The sequence below is a fragment of the Leptopilina heterotoma genome, unplaced genomic scaffold (assembly GCF_015476425.1).
Source record: "Leptopilina heterotoma isolate Lh14 unplaced genomic scaffold, ASM1547642v1 Lhet_52, whole genome shotgun sequence".
NCBI lineage: Eukaryota > Metazoa > Arthropoda > Insecta > Hymenoptera > Figitidae > Leptopilina > Leptopilina heterotoma.
The window spans coordinates 2,461,265-2,473,760 of NW_025111114.1; the positions used below are offsets into that span (position 1 = coordinate 2,461,265).

Below are 12,496 nucleotides of genomic sequence, written 5' to 3' on the forward strand. Positions count from 1 at the left end.
TTCTTTTTGTCTCTGCGAATGAAATAAAAGAAAAAAATTACTACACATATCTCTCATTTTTTTTTTTAGCAGTCCGGTGCCATTAAGTATTTTTTTTTACCGTTTTCGCCAATAATGCCATCTTAATTAACGAGACTTTTTCTTTTTTCTTTGTTTTTTTTTATAATTAGCAACAAATGGATAGTTAGTGTCGCACTTTTTTTATACCGTCAGAATTTACTACCTAGTTAAGTTTTTTGGAACAGGAAAAAGTTTTTTGATATTTCGTTCTGATTATTAATTTTCATTTCGTCTTTTCCAAATTTTAATTAAATTTTAATTCTAATTTTTAATTTAATTTCAATTCTAATTTTTAATTTAATTTCAATTTATTCTAATTTTTAATTTAATTTCAATTTTGTTCTGTTTAATTCTTTATTTTTATTTTGTTATTTTCTAATTTTTAATTAAACTTTAATTCTAATTTTAAATTTAATTTCAATTTCGTTCTGTTTAATTCTTTATTTTTATTTCGTTTTTTCTAATTTTAAATTTTTAATAATTAAACTTCAATTCTAATTTTTAATTTAATTTCAATTTCGTTCTGTTTAATTCTTTATTTTAATTTCGTTTTTTTTAATTTCTAATTTTTAATTGAATTTTATTTCTAATTTTCAGTTCAATTGTAATTCTAATTTTTTAATTTAATTTAAATTCTAAGCTTTAATTTCATAATTCTAATTTTTAATTTTTTAAATAAAATTCTAATTTTCAACTTAAGTATTAAATATTTTATTGTTAAAAAACTAAGTTCACAATTATACGCATATAAATAACGATAATAATATTTTTGTTCAAATAATTTTACGTCCGTTATTAAATATTTTGTCAAATTAATTTTACGAGGCCTTTTAAACGGATTTAAACAGGTGTTAGAAGATTATTTTATAAAAAAATTTTATTTTATAATTTAAAGGCCTCGTAAAATTAATTTGACAAAATAATAATTTTTAATTATTAATATTTTAAATATTATCGTAATATGATTCTAAATTTATAATAAAGTATAATTAATATTTTAATTGAATAAAAGTAGTTAATTTAATAATAATTTTCAAAAATTCAATTTCAAAAATTAAATGTAATTAATTTTATTTTAAAAGTAGTTTGTGACACATAAAGTTTAAATTTTATAAAGCAAAAGAAGAACCTTTCTCCATTTTTTTATTTATCGTATATTAAAAAGAAAACTAAAAACTAATGGAATATTAATAAATTATATAAATTTATTTTAGAGTTTTTACAAATCATGGAAAACCTGAAAATCATGAAATTGTTCCCTAACAAAATTTTTTTTAAAGAGGAAAATATTAATGTTTACGGAAAATGAGGTAAAATTTATGAATTTTAATAATTTCTAAAAATTACAATTATAACTTTTCTTGAATTTAATTATTTTCTACAATTTTCAACTAAACTTCATCTCTGAATCAATTAATTTAAATAACTTTCCAAAAGTTTTTCTAGAATTCAATTATTTAAATACATAAACTCAATTTTTTATAATAATTGTGACTCTCCATAGTTTTTTTTCTTAAATTCTTAAAGTATAATATTTTTAAAAAAATATAATAAAAGAATTCTTAAAATTAATTTTTTAAAAATATTTTTAAATAATTTTTGAACGATAATAGTTTTTCAATTTTGAAAAATTTCCAAACAATTAAAATTTGGTAAAATCTTTTAAAAATAATTGAATTTTTGAAAAGTATAAATAAAAGTTATCAAATTTTTCAAGAATTTTAATTATAAACAGGACTATGATTTCTCAAAAATTTTATCAAGTCCAAAAAGTAAATTTTGAGGCAGAATCTTAAAAAATTATTACAAATCAATTCTAATAATTAGTTTTTAAAAATATTTCATTAATGTAATTTTTCGAAAATAATTGTATTTCGAATTTTTGTAAAATTTAAAAAATGAATTTATGAATAACTAAAGAATTTTTTGATGATTTTTAATTAAAAATTTTGAACATTATTGTTTTTTTTCAAAATGTTGAAAAAAAATTCTAAAATGTTATTATTTTTGGAAATATATAATTGAAAATATTAAAAATATTGAATTTTAAAAAAGTTAGAAGCTTATTTTCATTTTTAAATTTACCTTTAAAGATTTTTCATCAAAATTTTTGATAATTCAATTATTTTCAAAATTTATGCAGTTAAAATTCTTCAAAAGTTGATTTTCAAAAATTGTAACAAAATACTTGAAATAAATAAATTATTTTCAATTAAATTTTACAAAATTTTAACTATTAAAAAAAAATTTTTTCAAGATTTGTTTATAGAGTTATTTTTTGCATTTAAAAAATCAAAATAAGTTGCACTTTTTTTTAATAAAAATTGTGTTATTTTGTTGCAATGTTTGGAAAATAAATAAAATTAAATAAAAAGAAAAGAAATAACTCGAAAAAGTGGAAGATGAAAATTATTTAAAAGAAGAAATTAATTAGAAAAAATTTTCTTAGTTAAGATCGGAATTAGTTGGAAAAAAAACAATGTTGGTAGTGACTGAGTGTCAAATACATGGTTCTCGACAAACTGGTTGGCTGACCAAAGCCGGACCGTAACTACTAAGCAATTTCCACTCGCTCGCAGTTCTCCACTTCACTAGTTCGCATATATATATATATATATATATATATATATATATATATATATATATATATACAATTATATATACTATATATATACATATATAGATTAAACGTTGAAAACACACTACGCGCTAAATCGATCAGTGGAAATAATCAAAATCAACCCTGATCACAATCAGGCTTAAAATATCATGCACATTCAATTAATTATGTATCATGTATCTCACTCGACATACACGTGATTCTATACCAAATCTCTAAATTTCAATTTGAAATTTAATCAATTTCAATTACACAGAACCTTTGATTTACAACCGTTCAATGATTATCTGTTATTGCAAATAATTTTACTCTCTCCCTCTCTCTCAGACTGTTTCACTTTCTTTCATTTCTTCTAATTGCAACAATTTCTGTATATAAAAAAAAATTTTTCTCTGGAAAATTTCATTATTTTCTTTAACTTCTAGTTGCACTCACAATCCAATCTTTATTAAAAATTTCTTGGAGAATTCAATTATTTAAAAACACAAGTGAATTATTTATTGAATAATTGAATGTTTCTTAAAATTTAATTCCCATAAAGAATTTTATTAACAAATTTTTAAATAATTAAATTCTCTTGACGAATTTTAATAAAATTTTTTAGAATAGTTACATTTTTCAAGCAATTCGATTAAAATTTTATAAAAAATAATTGAAATTCTGCGATGAGTTTTAGTGTTTCTGAAAATAATTGTATTATTGAGAAGAAACTTATAAAAAATTTGTAAATATTTGAATTTCTGTGAAAATTTTATTATTTATGAAAATAATTAAATGTTTGCGTACAATTTTATTAAAATTGCTTTTTAAATAATTGAATTATTTTCAATACAATTTTAATTCAATTTCTAGACAAAAAATTCAATTATATTCAAGATAATTTTAATAAAATTTCTCTAACAGGTTCAATTATTTTAAAAAATTGGTAATAAAATTTTTCTAAACAATTCAATTGTTCTGAAAAGTTTTTAGAAAAATTCTTTGTAAAATTCAATCATATTCAAAATTTTCAATTAAAATTATTTTAAAAAATTACATTATTTTTACGAAATTTAATAAAATTCTTCAAAAAGAAATGTAATTATTTACAAAAACTCTAATAAAATTGTTTGAAAGAAGTGAAAAATTTACAAGTTATTGATATTATTTTTAATTCTTTCGAAACATTTTTAAAAAATGTTTAAAAATAATTTAATTTTCCCTGAAATTCAATTAAAATTTTATCTAAAATAATTGAATTCTTGAATTGAATTTTAATAAAAGTTTTTTAAATAATTGAATTCTTGTGAAAAATTCAATTATTTTTTAATTTAATTGAATTTTCTCGGAGAATTTTTAAAAGGTTATTAAAAAATAAAAATAATTGAAATTTTCGAAGAAATCAATTAAAATTGTATTAAAAATAATTGACATTCTGCGATGAGTTTTATTGTTTCTGAAAATAATTCTATTATTGAGAAGATACTTATAAAAAATTTGGAAATATTTAAATTCCTGTGAAAATTTTATTATTTATAAAAATAATTAAATGTTTGCGTAAAAATTTATTAAATTTGCTTTTTAAATAGTGGAATTATTTTCAACACAATCTTAATTAAATTTCTAGAAAAAAATTCAATTATATTCAAAATAATTTAAATAAAATTTCTCTAACAGGTTCAATTATTTTTAAAAATTGTAATAAAATTTTTCTAAACAATTAAATTGTTCTGAAAAGTTTTCAGAAAAATTCTTTGTAAAATTCAATTATTTTCAAAATTTTCAATTAAAATTATTTAAAAAAATTACATTATTTTTACGAAATTTAATGAAATTCTTCAAAAACAAATGTAATTATTTACAAAAACTCTAATAAAATTGTTTAAAAAATGTGAAAAATTTACTATTTATTCATATTATTGAATTCTTTCGAAGAATTTAAAAAAAATGTTTAAAAATAATTTAATTTTCCCTGAAATTCAATTAAAATTGTATTTAAAATAATTGAATTCTTGAATTGAATTTTATTAAAAGTTTTTTAAATAATTGAATTCTTGTGAAAAATTCAATTATTTTTTAAAATAATTGAATTTTCTCGGAGAATTTTTAAAAGGTTATTAAAAATAATTGAATTTTTCGAAGAAATCAATTAAAATTGTATTAAAAATAATTGAAATTCTGCGATGAGTTTTATTGTTTCTGAAAATAATTGAATTATTGAGAAGAAACTTATAAAAAATTTGTAAATAATTGAATTCCTGTGAAATTTTTATTATTTATGAAAATAATTAAATGTTTGCGTACAAATTTATTAAAATTGCTTTTTAAATAATGGAATTATTTTAAATACAATCTTAATTAAATTTCTAGAAAAAAATTCAATTATATTCAAGATAATTTTAATAAAATTTCTCTAACAGGTTCAATTGTTCTGAAAAGTTTTCAGAAAAATTCTTTGTAAAATTCAATTATTTTCAAAATTTTCAATTAAAATTATTTTAAAAAATTATATTATTTTTACGAAATTTAATGAAATTCTTCAAAAAAAATGTAATTATTTACAAAAACTCTAATAAAATTGTTTGAAAGAAGTGAAAAATTTACAAGTTATTGATATTATTGAATTCTTTCGAAACATTTTTAAAAAATGTTTAAAAATAATTTAATTTTCCCCAAAATTCAATTAAAATTGTATTTAAAATAATTGAATTCTTGAATTGAATTTTATTAAAAGTTTTTTAAATAATTGAATTCTTGTGAAAAATTCAATTATTTTTTAAAATAATTGAATTTTCTCGGAGAATTTTTAAAAGGTTATTAAAAATAATTGAAATTTTCGAAGAAATCAATTAAAATTGTATTAAAAATAATTGAAATTCTGCGATGAGTTTTATTGTTTCTGAAAATAACTGTATTATTGAGAAGAAACTTATAAAAAATTTGTAAATATTTGAATTCCTGTGGAAATTTTATTATTTATGAAAATAATTAAATGTTTGCGTACAATTTTATTAAATTTGCTTTTTAAATAATTAAATTCTTTTGGATAATTTTATTAAAAGAGTAGATATTGAAAATCATTAAAATGAGGGAAATTTTTGAAAATAATTAAAATTTTGACAAGAATTTTATTAAAATTTTTGAAAATAATTGAATTTTGAAGAATTTTTTTATTTATAAAAATAATAATTGGGATTTTTTTGATATTTTTTTGTAAATTTTGAAAATAATTGAATTTTGTGATAAGAATTTTATTACTTTTGAAAATAATTGAATTTCTGCAATCATTTCTAACTTTTCCAAAATTAAAATTTTTTAAGTGCTTTCAACTAAAATTCTTCTATATAAATCCATTATTTTTAATAATTAATTAAATATACATTGACAAATTTAATTAATTTTGGAAGATTTTGAATTTTAAAAATTTTTCAAAAATCTAAGTTCATTAAAATTTCTAATTAAATTCATTCAAACATTGAAATTTTATAAAATTTAAAATTGAAACCGTTTGAAGTTAATTTATTTATGAAAATTGTAAACGCAACTCTTTTAAAATTGAATTAATTTTGGAATATTAATTATTTATTAAGCCATATTTTCATTTAATTTTAAATGTATATTTTATCCGGAAATAAAAAAAAGTCTATATGCATAATTAATTACAATTAATTTTAAATAATATAGTTTTGAAATAAAGTTTAAAATGAAAATATAGGAATTATTCTCTAGTTTCGAGATATTTTTATTAGTAAAATAGTGAGTTTGTGATTCATTAAAACGTCGTATAAATTTACCGCATATGGCAATTTCCATGGTACACGTGAGGTTGCTGTGGAAAATGGTCTATATATACACACCAAAAGCTCGTACAACTGTCAAGTACGCATATATAAATGGGAATTTGAAAATGACATAAGGCAAATGCATGATTTTCATCATTTTCCAACTGATCGATTTTCCACCTCGTACATTATAATATATTTCCACAAAGACAAAATATGCAAAAAATTTATAATAATTTCGATTATTCGTAATTGACATTATGCCTTCATATTACACCAGACAATAAAAAAAAATGAATAAAGAGAAATAAAAATAAAGAAAAATAAATAAAAATAAATAAAAATAAATAAAACTAAATAAAACTGAATAAAACTAAATAAAACTGAATAAAACTAAATAAAACTAAATAAAAATAAATAAAAATAAATAAAACTAAATAAAAATAAATAAAAATAAATAAAACTAAATAAAACTAAATAAAACTAAATAAAACTAAATAAAACTAAATAAAAATAAATAAAAACAAATAAAAATAAATAAAACTAAATAAAACTAAATAAAACTGAATAAAACTAAATAAAACTAAATAAAACTAAATAAAAATAAAGAAAAATAAAGAAAAATAAATAAAAATAAATAAAAATAAATAAAACTAAATAAAAATAAATAAAAACAAATAAAAATAAATAAAACTAAATAAAAATAAATAAATAATATAAACACAATGAATTATTAATTTTTTACTAAAAAAAGATTTTATTTTATTCACTAAAGAGTTTTTAAGTGATACGAATATACGAATGGTCAGCCAAAAGCGCTGCACTAAAGCGACAAAAATATATTTAAAAATATATTAATAAATGAAATTAAATACAGAACTGAAATAAAAATTGAAATTTAAATTATTAATAAAATTAAAATGCAATGATAAAACTATTTAACACCAAAAAAAAAATTTTATAATAATTGAAAGTAAAATCTCTCTATTGTGTAACATAAAATTTTTAAAAAATTTGAAAATAATAATATATGACAAAACTATTTAACACAAAAAAAAAAATTATTTCTACAATAATAGAAAGTAAATCTCTCTATTGTGTAAAATAAAATGGTTTATAAAGGAATTTAAAAATAATAATTTAATAAAAATTTAATAAAAATTTATTCGAAAAAGGTTGTTTTTTTGCAGTGTAAAATTAAACTTTATTTTGTTTATCAAAATATAAAAGTTTACTATCGAATTAATTGTTTTAAAGTTTCATTCATTGATATGGGCAACACACTGAAAAAAATGTATAATAATTGAGGCCTTGGATCCAATAACTCGCCCGACGCTCGGAGGAACGCGCAACTGCCAGTCAGTGAGCAGTGAGCGCCTCTGGGCCACTCACTGCTACCCGACTGGTATTAGCGCGTGTCTTCGAGCGTCGGGCGAGTTATTGGATACAAGGCCTCAATTGTAATTTATTAAAAATAATTTTCTATTATGTATTTTTAATTAATTTTCTATAATATTTTTTTAATTACCTTTTGGTTATATATTTTTTTCAGTGCACATAATAATATACGGTAAACTCAAGTGGCCAAGAGTGCGCATACTTTTGGTAAACTTTAAAGTTTAAACTTTAAATTGAAACTCCAAATTGAATATATCAATTTAAAAGAATCGTATTATTTATTTATTTCTGAAATATATTTACGTTTGTAGTGAATTATTTATATAATAAAATATTTTTGTATACAATAGATAATAGATATAATATATAGATAATAGGTATAAAATATAACGCAATATATAATAAATTTAATATAATATAATATATATATATTCTATTATATAGAATAACTCTAAACAATAAAAAAATGAATAAAATTCTCAAGATAATGAATTATCTATTATATAGAATTATATAGAATATAATAAATATAATAAATACATATAATTATATCTATTTTGGTAATTTGAAAATAATTATCAGTTTTTATTGTATAACTATATTTGTTGTTTTTTGTATATAAAAAATTGTGTACTATACACATATTCGTGTATTATACGATTTTTCCTAAAAGTAGTATATAGTAAAAAATTATAATTAATATATTTTTATTGTTAATAAAAATAAGCTTTATTAATAATAAACTTTGTTTCCCCCTTTGTATTATGCGTAATGCGTGCGTTAATTATTTTGTTAATTTCAATGCGAACAATTACGTACATTTTTTTTTTTCAAGTTTTCGACAACTTTTTCAGTCTTCTTTTTCTTATTAATGTAGAAAAACTATTTTTTATGTATTTTAATAAACAAAAATTATGGAATTCAACTACTCTTTCAAAAAAAAAAGTATATTATATATTATTAACTTAATAATTTAAAATTTATATTATCTTCCTATAACTCTACGTTTTGTTATTTTTTTTCCAATATTTTCTACAATGGAAAAATTAATTATGAATTAAATTTTGACTTTCATTTTAAAATAAAAAGATAATTTATTCTTAGATTTAGAATATTGTCAAATATAATTATTATAAATTTAATTTCTTATAAACAAGTTAATAAATAAATCTACGAGGCAGAAATTTATACACTGCGAAAAAAAACATTTTTTATCGTTTTTACAAAAAAAAAATAAATAAATAAAAAATTTTTAACATTCTGCTTGTGGTAGTTAAAAATAAAATTTAACCAAACCAATAAAATTTCAAGACAATTCCTTTTTGAAATTGAAAAATAATTTTTTTTCCAAAATAAATCGGTTTTATAATTTTAAAAAAAATTATTCCCAATCAGAAGGAATTTGCAAGACAAATCGGTTTTGTAATTAAAAAAAATTAATTGCCAATCAGAAAGAATTTGCAAGACAAATCGGTTTTATAATTTTAAAAAAATAATTCCTAATCAGAAAGAATTAGTAAAACAAATTAATTTTATAATTAAAAAAAATTATTTCTAACCAAAAAGAATTTGCAATACAAATCGGTTTTACAATTAAAAATAATTATTCGTAATCAGAGAGAATTTGCAAAATAAATCAGTTTAGCAATTAAAAAAAAAATTCTTCAGAATTTTCTCTTTTTCAGAAAAAGAAAAAATTTTCCTAAATTATAATGAAGTTATTTTAACTTTATTTAGGGTAATAATTTTTTTCAGCGTCGCAGAGTGGCGAAAAATGTACTCTTTCGTTTCAAATCACTCTACAGGTCACAATTTTTTACCAAAACGATTTTTTGTTTCTAAACCTTCGCAATTAAATTCTCTGTCGATTTCTCGGGCCAGATTTTTGAATTTTTGTTTTTAAACAATTTTTTAATAACAATAAATATTAAAAAAATCATAAAATAGTAAAAAAAATTTTTTATTAGCTCCATTAATTAAGAAAATTAATTTAAAAACCTATTAAAATAATGTCCAAGTGTTTTTGATTTATGAAAAAAATTATAACAATTTATTGAATTGTTTACACAATTAATTGTTGTTATTTTTTTATAAACCGTACATAGGGCTAGAAATTATGTTCAAAATTTTTTTAAAATCCTCGTCAAAATTTTAATTATCTTTAGAAATATTCAATTATTTTTGAAAATTTCAAGATAATTCTTAACAAAATTTCAATTATTTTCAAAAATTTTCCTCAATCGATGATTTTCAATATTTAATATTTATTAATTCAATAAAATTGTCAGAAAGAATTCAGTTATTTAAAAATAATTTAATAAAATTCTACACAAACCTGCAATTATTTTCATAAAATAATAAAAATTTCACAGGAATTCAATTATTTAGAAAATTTTTATAAATTTCTTCGCAATCATTCAATTATTTTCAATAATAATCAAATTTTTACACGAATTCAATTATTTTTATAAAAACTAAAAATTCTTTTTCGGAATTCAATTATTTTCACAAATAATAAAACTCATTGCAGAATTTCAATTATTTTTAATACAAAATTTTAATCGAATTCCTCAAAAAATATAATTATTTCTTTGAAATTTTATTAAAATTCGTCAAAAGAATACAATTATTTACAAATTTGTTGATTCTTTATGAGAATTGAATTTCAAAAAACAATCAATTATTTCAATAAATAATTTACTTTTGTATTTAAATAATTGAATTCTCGTAGAATTTTCTAATAAAAATTGATTTTAAAATTCACGCATAATAGCGTGAATTTTTGGAAATAATTAAATTTTAAAAAGGTTTCAAATTAAAAATTTTTTAAAATTCTAAATTTTTCATATTTTTAACTAATAATTCTGTGGAATTAATTTTGTTGAGAAAGTTTAATTACCGATTTTTTTTTGAAATTATTTCAAGTTTTTCTTTTAATAATATATTTAATTGGAGAATTTACGAATATAATTGAAATTTCGTAAAATTGAATTGTAAACAAATGAATTTAAAAATTCGCAATGAACTTTTTCAAAAATTATTAAAAATAATACATTTATAAACAAATTTTTATTAAAAACACGAAAAAAAAATTTTATTTTGAAAAGTTACAAATTATTGTAGAAATTCAATTATTTTTAGGAGTAATAATATTCTTCGCAAAAATTAAATATTGTTTCATAAATAATAAAATAATTGTTAGAAATTCAATTATTTTCATAAATAATAATAAAACTCATCGCAGAATTTCAATTATTTTGAATACAATTTTGATCGAATTCCTCAAAAAATATAATTATTTCTTAAAAATTTTATTCTGATTCGTCGAAAAAATTCAATTATTTATAAATTTTATTCAAATTCGTCGAAAGAATTCAATTATTTAAAAAATTTATTAAAATTCGTCGAAAGAATTCAATTATTTAAAAATTTTTTGATAAAATTCTTTGTGGGAATTGAATTTTAAGAAACATTCAATTATTCAATAAATTTTTTTTCTATTTAAATAATTGAATTGAATTTTTATATTAATTTTTTTTTAAAGTTTAATTTAATATTGTTTATATTATTTGAATTTTATATTTTCAAATATATATATATTTAATTGGAGAATTTACGAATAATTAAAATTTTGTAAAATTGAATTGTAAACAAATGAATTTGAAAATTTTCAAAGAACTTTTTCAAAAATTATTAAAAATAATGCATTTATCGAAGAATTTTATTTAAAAACCACGAAAAAAAATTTGATTTTGGAAAAGTTAGAAATTATTGCAGAAATTCAATTATTTTTAAGAGTAATAATAATATTCGTCGCAAAAATTAAATATTGTTTCATAAATAATAAAATTATTGTTAGAAATTCAATAATTTTCATAAAAATAATAAAACTCATCGCAGAATTTCAATTATTTTGAATACAATTTTAATCGAATTCCTCGTTAAATATAATTATTTCTTAAAAATTTTATTCAAATTAGTCGAAAAAATTCAATTATTTATAAATTTTATTCAAATTCGTCGAAAGAATTCAATTATTTAAAAAATTTATTAAAATTCGTCGAAAGAATTCAATTATTGAAAAAATTTATTAAAATTCGTCGAAAGAATTCAATTATTTAAAAATTTATTCATAAAATTCTTTATGGGAATTGAATTTTAAGAAACATTCAATTGTTTCAATTAATTTTTTTTTCTATTTAAATAATTGAATTGAATTTTGAAATTAATTTTTTTTTTAAAGTTTAATTGAATTTAACTCGGAGTTATCGATATCTTAATGTTTTATAATAATTATGAAAAATTTAATTTATATAGTTTTAAGTAAAATGTTCTCTTATTTGATTCGGATTGGTTATAAATTATTGTCTGTAAATGTTCTGTAATTTTTAATTTTTTATCCGTAAAGTCATTGTTTTTAAATACTTTCACTGATTCGAGCCTTAAAAATCAGAGACACTCAAACTTTACTCTAATAGATTTTTTAATTAATTTTCTTAATTAATGAAGCTAAAAATATTTTTATAAAATAAAATAAAATATTTTTTTTACTAATTTTTTTAATACTTATTGTTGGTTAAAAAAAATGTTTAAAAACAAAAATTCAAAAATCGTTCTCTTGTGATCGATATAGAGAATTTAATTTACAAAGATTTAG

General features: G+C 17.7%; 1 protein-coding gene across 9 annotated transcripts in view; it reads right to left on the reverse strand.

Moving 5' to 3' along the window:
* Positions 1–12,496, reverse strand: part of LOC122507899 (glutamate-gated chloride channel) — a 104,879-nt gene that overhangs the window by 42,927 nt on the left and 49,456 nt on the right. The window lies entirely within an intron of this gene.